The sequence below is a fragment of the Ornithodoros turicata genome, chromosome 4 (genome assembly GCF_037126465.1).
Source record: "Ornithodoros turicata isolate Travis chromosome 4, ASM3712646v1, whole genome shotgun sequence".
In the NCBI taxonomy this organism is placed as follows: Eukaryota; Metazoa; Arthropoda; class Arachnida; order Ixodida; family Argasidae; genus Ornithodoros; species Ornithodoros turicata.
Window position 1 is genome coordinate 24708780 of NC_088204.1, and position 14845 is coordinate 24723624.

Consider the following 14845-nt stretch of genomic DNA (forward strand, 5'->3'; position numbering starts at 1 on the left):
ATTCCCGGCTGCCCACCCCCTTTTGCCGGCCCTGCAGCCCAATCGAGACAGCTCTAATATTTCTTGATGGGCTGACGTCTACCTTCGAGGCTGTCGTAATGACCGTTACAGCATTACGCTACTGAAAATTCACAAATTGAAATAAGAAACAGATTAACTACAACAAGTGTCATCCTGGCACGTAGCAATAATGAAGAGAGCGGCATTGAAACTACGTGGATTTCCCCCTGTCGCAACAGCAAACACCTCTCACTTTGCATACTGCGATCTCTTGGGGGCAACTCGCGATGCGAGGCCCGGCATACTTACCTGGTGTCGGGAAGCCTGTGATCAATGCGGCAGGCTCCCCGGGTGGAGGCCAAGACATTGCACTGCGTTTTGGTTGAAACCCGCCACTTCCCCAAATCGGGGTAGCTGGGACATGCAATTTTTGGTAGAGGGGGCTTGCGTACGCGCTCGTCCCCGTTTCTGTCGAACTTAAAAAGCAGAATATGGATTACTTGTATGGGGCTGGAAGGTCTTCAGTTGTCCAATTGCTCCAGCAACAACGGAAGTATCCTGAGGGCAGAGACCCTTCGCCGTTGCGCCCGGTTGCGTCACCGCCAACGAACGTCACAACGAAGAGCATGATAAAGTATACATGTAGCATGAAAGGCACAAAATGGGCTGACTACAGATTCGTCTTGATCCCCTAAGGAGATATTTAGACCTTTCAGGAGCGGATCCCAGACATTTGCTCGCCCCCCCCCCCCCTTCCAAAAAAAAAGCCCCGTTATTACAAATGAATGGATGGTTCTACTTGCAAAATCTAAGTACATTTCACGCGGAACTTTCTTCTTGAAGCTCGTTTCAATTCGTACAAACGACTGTTGTCACCTGTTACGTATTTGCGCATATGCATACTGAATATTTTTTTCTGTTTCACGCGTGTCATGTTTTCTTCAGCAGGGGTGTACGTTGAGAAGCATATTTCCGTAGCCCTTTTATATATATGTTTTTTCTAACATCAAGATAAACGAGATGATTTCATCGCGAGGTATGCGGTAGAGACGGTATGCGAGGTCGAGTTCATTGGGACGGATCAGGAACAGGTGTTGGATGCAGAACCTGATGTATACGAATTGATAACGTGTTCTATTTGACAATTTATTATTCGCACTGAGGGTAAAGTATCTTCAGAAGATGTCGCAGTCGCACGAAAACTGATCTGTTTCAAACCTGATGCTACAAATTTCACTACATGAGTCTACGTGTTTTGCTGCATATTTACATGCATATTCAGGGCTTCAGCAATATGAATTTTCATTCTGCTAATAACGATGCACACGCATTTGTCATGATGGCCCTTTAGCTTGCTCGGCTACACGAGGAACAAAAAGGACGGAAGAATTCAAAAACTGTGTTTGTAAGTCAAGTAAACCAAGTATACTGTCCGCGTGTCTATAAGTGTACCTTCACTTACCCGGCATTTCGTTTTCTTTTTTTCTTTCGGTATTCCTACCGTTCGTCGCTCTATTACATAAGTATATCGTCTCTTTTACACGATAGGTGCAGTATTCCTCCCTATTTATGTTTCCTTTTTGTCGTTGTTTCTTGCAGTGGAGGATTTCGTCTTCAGCCGAATATGTTCCCTTTCTTCCAGCTCAAATCTGTGCGAAAACTGTTGTCATCCTGAGACCCCAGGTGAAAAATGCCTGCAGTTCCAAATGGTTTATGCAACAATTCCCACTGGCGAGCCATCTACGTACAAAGGGGTTCAAAGTGGCTGCAAGAAACTGTTTCATAAACCTCTTGTAATGGCAAACATTTTTCACGTAGGTCACCGGGTATCGCTTCGCTCATGCGTCGATAAAAACTCATCATCATCATCACCAGGTATGACACACCTTGATTTCGACGCCGTGTAATGCACTTGCGTGCTCTCCCCTTTCAAGCTGCACAAATAACAGTCGACACCGTTGCGGGCATCGCTAATCTAGATCACGTGACATCTGAACAGGGACAGTGCAAACGAATTTCAGTTTGCAAAGCCTCAGAGTTTCACCTATCCGAATGTCCAGCTATCCATACATTCTCTCCAGGAAGCCTCGATGTCACGTAAACGAGAGTCCGCTGTAAGTCCCCTTTTGCTGCGAGCGACCTTCATTATACAAGTAAAAAAGAGATAAGTGATTAGCAGAAGGACCTTTAGGAGAACCGGCGCGAGGGTCTTCGAGGCCGAGTCACGAGGTGGTGGCGCCCCTGCAAACCAAATGTAGAACTACGACATGCGAGAGAAGAGTGGAACCGAAGCCTTAATTCCGCACAGAGACCAATAACACTGGACCACATTACGGCACGCGCTGTGCTTCTTTTGCTGCGGCTGCATGGTACCTAGGTGGTTAACTTTGGGATGTACTCCCTGCATGGGGGTGGGGTTTGAATCAGTGATGGGGCAGGAGTGATCGCGACTCTTTTTTCGATAGAACTTTGTTAGCGAGCCGGTCTTTGTGCTCGGGCATTTTGATAGGCTGACGATGTCGCTGAAAACAGATGATGCATTGTAGATCCTGTCAATTATGGCGAGTACGTTCGTTCCGCGCTTACACTCTGTGGTATCTCGGGGGCATCGAGAAATGCGGCGTCTATTTCGGAATATTTTGGGAGACCCAGTGCGATTCTGACGCCTGCACGGTGGAAATGTTTCAGTGATTACCAATCGTGCATCGAGGGTTCCATGAACGGAGTAGCATAATTAAACCGACTCAAATTGAGACTCTTACATAGAATGATCATGTGTCGCGAGTGGCTTCCCCAGGTTTTACCATAAAGACGTCTGAGTATGTTTAGCAGGGGAGTGCATTTCTGCACCATTCCGTTTACTTGGGATGGCCATTGGATTCTGGAGTCGAATATTACTCCAAGGTATCGGACCCGTGGATCTCTTGGTAGAGTATTATTGCCGACGATAAGACGTGGATAGTTGAACCTGTGTATGCAATAAGGGGATATGTCGACTTATCCCCTGTTTACTATTTTTGCTGCAATACCCTCCACATACCAGTATATACCTGCCCAAGGAAATGTATGACCATATTGCAATTTATTGGCCCGCTACCGGCCGCGTAAAAGAAAGGAAATGCATGTGTGTCAATGGGACGGCCAATCAGATCAGGCCCCTTTTCTCGGTTTGGGATTTTTCGACTTATTGCGTACAAGGGTTCAACTGCTGCCGAGGTGTTTTCTTGGTGGGGTACAGACCAAAGTGACTGTTTTAGAAGCGGAGATGGTAAGCCCCTTGGATAGGAGGTCTTCAACCACCTGGCTGAGGACTACTTGCGCATGGTTTTGAATTCGCTCTGTGGAACAGCCTTGGAAGAGCATGCATATGTCATCTGCGTATATAATAAATTCTGTTAGGATGGTTGTGATGCGAATTCCCACACGGATGACAGATGGAGCTGTGTTGAACAGGAGGGGAGAAATTACGCTACCTCGAGGGTGTTCCTCGTGTGAGGCGTCTGAGGGGGCTGGTAGAGCCCTCGACGGTTACTGTTACAGTCCTAACCATAAGAAATAATTCTACATATGCTTCTAACCTTCCTTTAATTATCGACTTCTGAAGACGGTGCATGATGTCCTCATGAAGAACAGAGACGAGCATGTGCCTTAGACACCGCTATGACGGCAAGGATAGCTTACGATGGAAGGAACGGGATGTTTTTGCCGTTTACATCAATGAAACCCAAGACCTTGAGGGAACCCTCGGGTGACGTAGCTCTCAGCTCAAGAGCGCTTTCGTCCTACTGTTGAGACGATGGAATGGACCCGTGAGGGACATTTGTCACTTGGGCTAGCAAGAATTCGACACGCAATATGGCCGTAGACAGTGTCACGCGAAAGTCTAGCAGTCTACTGGTCATCGCAAACACTTGAAAGCAATTACTTCACCCATGGAAAAATGCACAAGCCAGGACACGCAAAACATCAACAGAAAGAGATCACTCAAAAAAGTGTCGCTGCGTTAACACACCGAATGCTCCTCGGTGTCTTATTGGTCAGCTACCACATGTGCACTCACCAAGCTTCCTTCATTGTGGTGACTTGAAATGTCTAGAACACGTTGTTCTTCACTGCTCACATTCCAGACATTCCAGGGCTACTCCTAGTGTGTTTAAATCAACTAGACTATCGACCCTTTAGTACAACAAGATTGCTTGGCCCATGGTCAATGCCCAGCTCGTCAGGGAGCCGCTCTAAATCGCATGCCTACTTTTCGGGACTCTAAAACATCATTAAAACAAAAATAAACTGCTATTCGTGTACTGCCAGCAAACTATCATACATATCGTACCACTCACGCATAATTCGAGACTGATCGTGACGTTGCCGTTGAAGGCTTCCTCGCACGCACCCACAAACGTCGAAAAGGCAGGAAGAGGAACCGCCAGCTTTCCAAAGTCCGTACTGTCCACATTCTTGACACTCAAATAAAGCAATAGCTGGCTACTGTCCTGAATAGTGGCATTCCTCCGAGAAATGTAGCCTATACGCCTTGGTGGCTTGAAATTGAAAAGACGACGATGAAGAAAACGGCTATGAACAGACACAAAGTGCGCAGTCAACGTAGCCCGCCATAGTCAACGTACGGCAAACTCGTATCTAACAACATGGAGAGGGACAGGAACCGTAAGCGTACTCGGCTCTGCCTATAATCTTACGTACTACTGGCAGACCGCGCGAATTGCTATATTAAAAACATGGATATTGCAATAGTACACACATCAGTCGCGCCTCCGATTAAATTATTTTTGTTTAACACTTTTGTTCAACAACCACGCTCGCATGTGTATCATGAAGGGCGCAGGGTTGCTAACACAGATTTCGTATTTTTTTCCGCCTTCGCTACTATGTGGAACGAAGCAAGTGCAATGCGAAGTCCAATGCGGCTGCTCCTACTGCACGCATGCGTAGTTTGTGTGTGTATACAGAATGTATTTGTTATCCGTTGCTGAACAGCTATACGAAAACCGGTATATTTTTTACGACTCGGTTTACGGACGGTGAGCATTTTCGGTTACGCTCAGATTCCCGAAACCCCCCCTGTCTACCCACAGCAGCAGGGTCGTGATCCGATAATCTGCTTTTCTACTTCGACAGAAATGGGGGCGAGCGCGTACGCAAGCCCCCACTACCAAAAATTGCATGTCCCATCTACCCCGATTTGGGGAAGTGGCGGGATTCAACCAAGGCAAAGTGCAATGCCTTGATCTCCACCCGGGGAGCCTACCTCATTGATCATAGGCTACCCGACACCAGGTAAGTATGCAGGCGCTTGTATCGCGAGCTGCCCCCAACAGACATCTGTATGCAAATCGAAAGGTGTATGGTACAGCTACAGGGGGAAGAACCACATTTTTGAAATGCGCATTCTTAATAATTCTACGTGCAACGATGGCACTTGTTGTAGTTGATATGTTTCTTATTTAAATTTGCGAATTTTCAGGAGCGTAATGCTGTAACGGCAATTACGGCATCCTCAATGGTAGACGACAGCCCGTCAAGAAATATTAGCTGTCTTCGATTGGGCTGTACTCTGTGAACTTGTCCAAACGGTGCAAGTCCCACCAGCTCCCGTGGCTCAGTGGTTAGCGTGCTGGCCATGTCACGTCGAGACTGGGAGGTACCCGGGCTCGAATCCCGGTGCCGGATGGGCTCTCTGGGGTTTTTCCTGGGTTTTCCTCAGACACTTTCAGACATATGTCGGCACAGTTCCCTTAGAAGTCGGCCTAGGACGCACATTCCCCTAGGGCGCCAGTCGTGACGTTGCCCACCTCTGTGAGGCCGACAACGGCGAGCCCTTTCACCAGCACCACAGCTCGCGAGGCTGAGTGGTCAGCATGCTCGCCATGTCAAGTCGACACCCGGAGGTACCCGGGTTCGAATCCCGGTGCCGTCTGGGATTTTTCCTCGGTGTCCTCAGACGTTATCAGACGGTTCCCTCAGAAGTCGGCACGTGACGCACCCCCCCCCCCCAGAGGGTTAGTCGTGACGTTGCCCTTCAACGGCCGAGCTCTTTCACTAGCATCACCACCACCACCGGTGCAAGTCCTTTTGGCTCGCTGAGCTCAAGATCCCGGCCGTGGACGGTAGCAATGTGGGGAGGTAAACATTGCTTCCAGCACCGTGTGTCGGAGATCTCCACAGCGCGTGACAAGAACCCCAGGTGGTCGAAATTATTCGCAGTCCTACGCTGCAGCACGTGCAGCATGTCGCCGCACTAGGCTGACACACCTTACGTGTAAATATACTCAAATAACCAATATTTATTCAGCATTCGACTCAATGGAAGTACAATCCTTTGCACAACACTCGACCATTCAATAGACGATGTTACAAAGAGGTGCGCGCCAACAAGCAATGCGGCATGGGAACTTTGAGGGAGACTGCTTCGTCGTCTGCTGCTGCTTTGGTTTACCCCGGCTGACGCTGCTGCTGCGCACACCGGGAATGTTGTTGTTTTACTGCTATATTCGCCTCTGGTCCTCTCGTAATGCAAGAAGGCGCTATGAGCCCTTGCGTGCAAAGGTTTTCAAAGGAACGGTCTCGTACAGCCGGGGCGATTCCGAAACTTAGCCAAAACTAGCTTCACGAGTACTGTACACATACAACCGTCCCATCCTACAGTTGGCAATACGAAATAACCAAGTCGTTTTCGACGAATTTGTCGAAACGTTACGTAATAGCAGACGACGAAACCTGCGCTTCTCTCATGCATACGTCACCTATGACGTCGGCTTACGGGTATGTCGTCGTTGTCATGGTAATTGTAACTTGCAGAAGCACCTTAGGTTGAGTCATCCCCTTTGCTCTCGAAATGGGGCACTTAGACATATACCTCCGCGAGCGGAGAATGTAGTCCGAACATTGACTGTGAGGTCCGTAGAGCCTAGAGAATGTACTTGACGCGCCGTCAATGGGATTCTCCTATCCTCGAGCGTGACTGCCCGGGCGCAGCCATCCGTTGGTCATGGACAGTGTTAGTGGACGAATTTCTGCCCCCTAACTACAGCGGAGCTGCTCCGTTTGTTGCCAACCCTGTGCAGTCACGTGGGATAGAAATCTGAAAACGAGCCGATGGAGACGACGTCCACCGTGAACGGGAACTTATAGGATCTGCAATGACAGACGGCCGAACAGTGCGGGTGCAATAGGTTTACTGAGAATGAGAAAACGTGGACGCGTGCGCATGCATAGATGCGCACGTACCAAAAATGATGTCGCTGTCGTTTGTTCCCCAACAACCCCTCTCGATGACTAGCCATCAACGAGGCCTAAACGGCCCCTGAGGTTCTGCAGTCTTGCTCGCGACAGTGGCTTCGTAAAAATGTCTGCGACCACCTCGCTAGTTTGGCAGTACTGGAGGTCGATGACTCTGTGGTGAACTAGGTCGCGCAGATGATGACGAACGTCGATGTGCTTCGTCCTCGCGCTAATACCCTCGTTAACCGACAGCTTGATGCAACCCTGGTTGTCTTCGAGCGAACACGTCGGCTCGTCCATGCTGCGGCCGCAGTCGATGAGCAACTGTCTCAGCCACAGCACTTCCTGTGAGGCATGCGCCGCTGAGACGTATTCAGCCTCTGTCGATGAAAGCGCCACGGACGTTAGCTTCCTGCTGGACCACGAAACAGGGCTTCCTCCTAGACTAATGAAGTAGCCGCTTGTTGATCTACGGTCACTGATGTCACCTGCCCAGTCTGCGTCTGCATAGCATACCAACCTTGCACCTCGCTCCCCAGACAGTTGCAGCTTGCAATTCAACGTGTACTTGAGGTACCGAAATACCTTCTTAACGGCAGTCCAGTCGCGCTGGCGCCGGGCTTGCTGACACGTCGCCACAGGTACCCCATAGCACACGCTATGTCCGGGCGCGTTGTCGTGCTCAGGTACAAGAGCTCTCCAACTGCTTGACGATAGATTTCGTTGCTCTGCAGTACGTCGTCATCCCCAGTGAGTTTCGGATAGTCCGCGTCCATAGGGATGGCACTGCCTTTAGCATCTCCAAGCTTGTACTTCTCCAGTAGGCTGCTGATTCTATTCCACTGGTGAAGAAGAAAGTGATTATCCTTGCTTCTCTCAATCTCGATTCCAAGGTAGTGACTGACGTGACCAAGGTCTTTGAGCTCAAAACGCTTGTTAAGGTCTTTCCAAACTACAGTAATTGTTGAGTCATTTGGGTGGCATATCAGCATGTCGTCCACGTACAAGAGAATATACATCACCCCACCAGCTACAGATCGGGAATAGAGGCAGGGGTCGGCATCAGCACGCATGAGGCCTTCTTCGAGTAGTACCTTGTTTGCCTTCACGTTCCAGGCTCGTCCCCTTCCTGAACAAATCCCTAAGGGTGTTTCGTAGTTTTGTCATTGGCATACGCTGAGATGCTGTTATCCAATCATTATTTTGCCATATTTAATTGTTGTCACTCATGCCTTATGTGGATGCATGTGGTCTGTAGATGTGCCAGAAATTAAAGAGTGCTATATGTTGTTACAGTGTTTGAATACTTTTTACGGAAAATTAATAATTCTTCAAGAACGTAGCTCAAAGATGAAGCAGTAGTTCTAAAAACACATATTCTTCGTAGACATACTGTTTGCGTTTGCAAAACTGCTCAAATCTTTCTTTGTCAAAGGGCACATCAACCAACACAAACTTCATTTCTGACCACAGGAAGAAGTGTGTTAAATCCACATTTGTTACGCCCATCTGTACATTAACTTGTGTCAGGTAGTCTCGTTTCAGTGTGCGCTTTTCCAAGTTAAAGAATGAGTTTGCGGTCTCCATTGGACAGTTCACTTCAAGGAGTGCCTGCTTCTCTTTGCAGCAGTCACAATAAAATTTCACGATGCCATCAGTAGAGCAGCCAATGACGGGCTGTAGGACACTGTAGGACAAACTGTAGGACAACAAACCCCATGTCCTGAATCTCAGCGCTGTGTCCTTGCGAATGCAAGACGTCAATATAGGCCTTCTTTGCTGTCTATTCATTGGCCGTTCCGGCTTGCATGGCTGGTGTGCAAACATTATTGCTCCTTAAGATTGTCCTCATAAATGGATTTAAGTTCACCGTCCTCGTTGACACCAACAATGTTGACGCCCTTGTGAACTTCTTGTGAACCTTGTGACTTCTCCGCTACGCCTGCAAAAGGTACATGGGAAGCGCCTAATATTCGTTCCCCTTCGACGAAACATCGGGAGTCAACGCTGCATTTCAGATATTTCAAAAGCGAACTCAAGCTTGGCCGCAGGAGCAACCTGGATACGTCCGCCATGTTGAATTTTCGACGCGCCACCTACAGGTCATCAAAAACGCGAATAAGTGGAAAGGCGGTGAGAAATTGTCCGGCTTCAGTGGTTCTGTGGTGAGCCGTTGTCCGGCCTCAGGAGTTTTTTGGTGAGCAATTGTCCGGTGAACAATTGTCCACGCCCCGGTTATATCCACACTTTGCTGTAAAATGGTGTCTGCCCATTTCATCCAACGCCGTTTCTAAACCTCCCCACTTCATCGTCAAAATATAATTGTTGATGTTGTTGTAGACAAAAGTTTGCGCTTCCGTTGAATCGAATGCGGGAGCTTGCACCGCCTGCACTATAGTTCGCCCAGCATTATTTGTGAATTCGTGCTGAACTCCCACGGCACTTTTCCCAATCAAATGATGGAGTGTTCGAATCGAATGCGGGAGCTTGCACCGCCTGCACTGGTTCACAGAGTACAGCCCAATCGTACAGTACAGCCCAGCATTTTCTGTGAGCGTGTGCTTGGGGGGGTGAGGGGGTGGGGGTGAGGGGGTAACCATCTACAGTCCAACGCGTGCTGCACTCCCATGACACTTTTTCCAATCGAATGGCCGAGAGCAGTACAAATGTTTGCACTTCCGTTGAATCGAATGCGGGAGTTTGCACCGCCTGCACTATAGTACTGCAAAGAGTAGTAGTAGTCAGTCAGCAGTAATACTGCCCAGAGTAATCAGAGTACTGCCCAGCATGGGCTGGCGAAAGCAATTACGGGTCCCGAGGATGAGTCCTACCCGGGCCCGCTTGTGATATGTCTCCTAGTGCTAGAAAACGTCGTGCTGAAGGGGCTCAGGCCCCGAGCCGTCATTCCCGGCTGCCCACCCCCTTTTGCCGGTCCTGCAGCCCAATCGAGGCTAATTCCAGCGAATTTCGACCAAGCGAGGGACCTGACCATCTCCATTTTTTTAAACAAAAAAATATTCTTCAGGGGACAGGAAATGATGAAAAATGCGCCTATATTTAAGCCCCAACCTTCAGCCATTTTCGAAGGAGAGGGGGAGAAAGAAACTGGTCGAAATGTGACCCAATCGTTTCGAGCTACTTTTAGGGCTTTTCAAGTGAGAACTATGCGGTTCAAAGAGCCACAATTTTTTTTACCTTCTCACTACTACATGGACAACACACTTTCTTCTTCTTGCCCATTTGTAACTGAAATTTTTTTCGTAAAAAAATTGCAAAATCGCAAGAAAACGCGGAAAACGCCGTTTTTCGGAGCCTTCCTGAACAGACGCTGTTTATCGGAGAATAGTGAAACCTACACCGTTCGTTTCGTCATTGCATGCCCTATCTGTTGATACCATTTTCATTGTTTTAGACTTAATCTGCTAGAAGCAGATTGTAATAATCCCACAGGTAGTATCGCGGTTTAGCTGTATTGCGGCCGGCGCTAACAAAAATGACCATCAAAAAGTAGCGCGATTTTTTTATATGTTGCGCAGAAACCCGTTCCTAACACACAGAAAAAAAATGAGATTCGTATTTGGTTGTCAGTGACACTAGGATTTTTTAAAGTGACAGTGTGCACGCGCGCTGCGCGCTGCTCGTAGGCGGTACTCTCCCGCAGCTGGTCGGCGTTAGTCGCCAAGGGCGGACGCGATTCAGTGAAATCAAGTTAAAAACGCGGTTATGGCTCATATCTGAATCGCTGACACCATCGATACATATCATCAGAATTCGTGTTTCCTCAAGACCGTGGGAAACCTTATGTCTAAAGCTTTCTCACGGGCCGACCTTTTTGACCAACTGGTAATGATACCTCATTGGCGGCTTCCAAGAGCCGCTGCCTTTGTTTTCAAAGGCACCAAGCTAAAGCTGGCCTGGACAGAGGATATTGACAGATATCGCTCGTCACCAAAATTGGTCAAGACTGGATCAAGCGGTTGACCCATGTGAATGACGGCGCCTAAACGGTCACCACCCAAGCTTTGCCGCGGCTGTTTCAGACTCGCATTGTAGTTCTGACGTTTCCGCACGAGACATGAGTTCTGCCTAGAGCAGCAAACGGGTCTACTGTGCAGACTATTTGCACAAACACAAAGAAAAAAAAAGTCGCACAAAGGACTTCCAATGCGTGACTCGGATTGATGTTGACGCCCTGAAAGCTGTACTTGGTGCCGAAGGTGCAGGTGATATCCGGGAATCAGATATGCTGTGCCAAAACTGCTTTGCGAGCTTCCATAGGTTATGTGAATCACATCAACCCTCAACGTCCACGTCATCCAATATCAGCACGAAAGATGATCCGTTTTCAACGGAGGACGAAGCGATTCATGAAAACAATAATCGATTAATAACGTCACAAGACATCGGCGAGACACCAGTGAGAAAGCGCAAGAAGACCTCCACATCGTACGTGAAAAGAAAGAACTCCGAAATTTCGGAAACTCTAGGTGTCAAGGCACGTCGACAGATTGAAACAGCGCTCGACGTTTCCCTTCCCGGTACATCGAATAGCAATCGCCAGCTGTGCTTAGCGTTGTTGGGAAATATTACGATGGCCTACCGAGCATGTAAGTCACTGCAACAGCGATGCTAAATTCTTACACTGCATCGATGTCAGAGCGCGGCGTCCAAACAATCGTTCCTGAGGCAACCCGGTACATGATTCAGAAGTCCCAGAAGTTGCTCGCGGTAAACGATCTGTGGGCATTGCCTGACCCGTACGAGCGCAGTGCTCTGAAGGAAGATGATTTGACGAGAGCAACGAGCTTTTATACGGTGGGTGAGCTGGACTGCACAGTTCAGAGTCCACGATCAAGAGATGTCGTGCACGTTAAAGGAGGAGGCCAGAAACTCACAAAAGCTAGGCGGTACGTGACTTGTTCAATCCGTGAAGCCTACAGAAAATTTAGGAAGTACACAGACATAAGGCTTAGCTTGAACAAATTTTACTCCATCCGCCACAAGCGGGTTAGTAATAGCCCATGCATAGAGGAATGCGTATGCACATACTGTGCAAACTTCGAGCTTATCACAACAGCGCCATAACCGCGTTTTTAACTTGATTTCTCTGAATCACGTCCGCCCTCGGCGACCGTAACGCCGACCAGCTGCGGGAGAGTACCGCCTACGGGTAGCGCGCAGCGCGCATGCACACTGTCGCTCTAAAAAATCGTAGCGCACCGACAATCAAATACGAATCTCAATTTTTTTTCTGTGTGTTAGGAAAGGGTTTCTGAGCAACGTATAAAAAGGTCGCGGCAACTTTTTGATGGCCATTTTTTGTTAGCGCCGGCCGAAATACAGCTAAATCGCGATATCGCCTGTGAGATTACAGTCAAACCTCGCTTTACGAACACCCTTCGTTTCTCAAAAAATCGTTCGTAAATCGAGGTATTCGTAAATCGAGGTCCGAGAAGTGCAGTGCACAAATACCTCACAAAAACACGGGAACTTCTTCTTCTCACTTCTTCTTCTACGGGAAATTAATTTGAATAAGTTTTATTTTTGAAAATACTGCGTAATTGTGCTTTGCACCATACTTTCTGCAGGGTCTATCCTGTTTAGAAGAGATGACAGAAGTCTGACATTTGACTCATCCACCCGGTCCTCAATGTACCGTATCGCGTGCGGATGAGACTGTTTCCAACGGCAAATATTACGCTTGTCACCGGCTGTCAGGACTGAACGCCTTCTCTTGGAACGGCAAGATGTTTCCATCTCGGAGACTCACAACCGTTCGGCTGTAAACGCCTGAATTATTCTTTCAGGAAATGGTGAATCATGTTTGTGGAACGTAGCGACGTTGGGACATTGTATGTTTGACCTTGGCAGCATGTACTGAGGAACTTTCGTTATCCTCCGGTCCATTGGCCGGTCCTCTGTACGTTCATAACGCCCGTTCGTATATCGAGGTCAGAATGGCTTGGCTACTTTGGGTCCGTTCCCTAATAATCCGTTCATAGTTCGGATATCGAGGGTTCGTAAAACGAGGTCAAAATACACGGAAAAAGTTTGGTTCCCTGTGGAGCCGTTCGTAAGTTGAGGGAATTCGTATATCGAGGGTTCATAAAACGAGGTCCGACTGTACTACAATCTGCTTCTAGCAGATTAACTCTAGAACAATGAAAATGTATCAACAGATAGGGTATGCAATGACGAAAAGAATGGTGTAGGTTTCATTATTCTCCGATAAACAGCGTCTGTACAGGAAGGCTCCGAAAAACGGCGTTTTTCGCGTTTTCTTGCGACTTTGCCACTTTTTTACGAAACAAGTTTCAGTTTCAAACGGGTAGGAAGAAGAAAGTGAGTTGTCCATGTAGTAGTGAGCAGGCGAAAAAAATTGTTGGTCTTAGAACCACATACTTCTCAATTGAGAAGCCCGCAAAGTATCTCGAAACGACTGGGTCACATTACATTTCGACCAGTTTCTTTCTCCCCCTCTCCGTCGAAAATGGTGGAAGGTTGGAGCTTAAATATAGGCGCATTTTTCATCATTTCCCGTCCCCTGAGGAATATATATGTATATTTTTAAATTTGAGATGGTCAGGTTCCTTGCTTGGTTGAAATTCGCTGGAATTAGCCTCGAGACAGCTCTAATATTTCTTGATGCGCTGACGTCTAGCATCGAGGCTGTTATAAAGACCGTTAGAGCGTTACGCTACTGAAAACTCGCAAATTTAAATAAGAAACAGATTAACTACAACAAGTGTCATCCTGGCTCGTGGCAATTATCAAATGAGCGGCTTTGAAACTACGTGGATTTCTCCCCGTTGCTACACCAAACACCTTTCACTTTGCATACTGTGATCCCTTGGGGGCAGCTCGCGATGCAAGCACCGGCATACTTACCTGGTGTCGGGAAGCCTGTGATCAATGCGGCAGGCTCCCCGGGTGGAGGCCAAGACATTGCACTGCGTTTTGGTTGAAACCCGCCACTTCCCCAAATTGGGGTAGCTGGGACATGCAATTTTTGGTAGTGGGGGCTTGCGTACGCGCTCGCCCCCGTTTCTGTCGAACCTAAAAAGCAGAATATGGATTACTTGCATGGGGCTGGAAGGTCTTCAGTTGTCCAATTGATCTAGCAACAACGTCCTGAGAGCAGCCGACCCTTCGCCGTTGCGCCCGGTTGCGTCACCGCATGATACGCCCATGTGATCAACGTTCCTTTCTGTGAGCCGTGCGCAAACCCAAAGGAATGCAACGTTTCCAAACGAGCGGTATTTTTTGCCAAACCCCAGAATGTGCCGTTGGCGCAATAGTCCGGGAAAGTTGGCAATACAAAACGGACGGCTGCGAAACCACGTGATCTCCAGTAGCCATTCGCGGCACTTCCCTCCTAGGAGCACGGGAAAGGGAAAACATTGTGCAGGAATCGCTGTGCAGGTTATCATTGAAATGCAATAGCATTTATGACGCCATCGTTGCCTATCGTGGCCTATGGAAACTGATAGCTGATTGGCAACCACTGGCTTTTCTGTGCCCCCTGACGAAGACACAATCTATAGCACTTCCCGTACATTTTGACATGATGGAACGTACAGAGGACTCCGACGGACATTTGTGC

At 48.2% G+C, this 14845-nt stretch overlaps 3 non-coding genes across 3 annotated transcripts; 2 read left to right on the forward strand and 1 right to left on the reverse strand.

The window, feature by feature from the left end:
- The first annotated feature begins 301 nt into the window (after positions 1 to 301).
- On the forward strand, positions 302 to 465 carry LOC135393592 (U1 spliceosomal RNA). Its single transcript, XR_010422692.1, has one exon. It is a non-coding gene; the product is annotated as a U1 spliceosomal RNA (small nuclear RNA).
- A 4677-nt stretch (positions 466 to 5142) lies between these two features.
- LOC135393583 (U1 spliceosomal RNA) lies at positions 5143 to 5306 on the reverse strand. The gene has a single exon (XR_010422683.1). It is a non-coding gene; the product is annotated as a U1 spliceosomal RNA (small nuclear RNA).
- Positions 5307 to 14122: 8816 nt separating this feature from the next.
- LOC135393577 (U1 spliceosomal RNA) lies at positions 14123 to 14286 on the forward strand. Its single transcript, XR_010422677.1, has one exon. It is a non-coding gene; the product is annotated as a U1 spliceosomal RNA (small nuclear RNA).
- Positions 14287 to 14845: the final 559 nt, after the last annotated feature.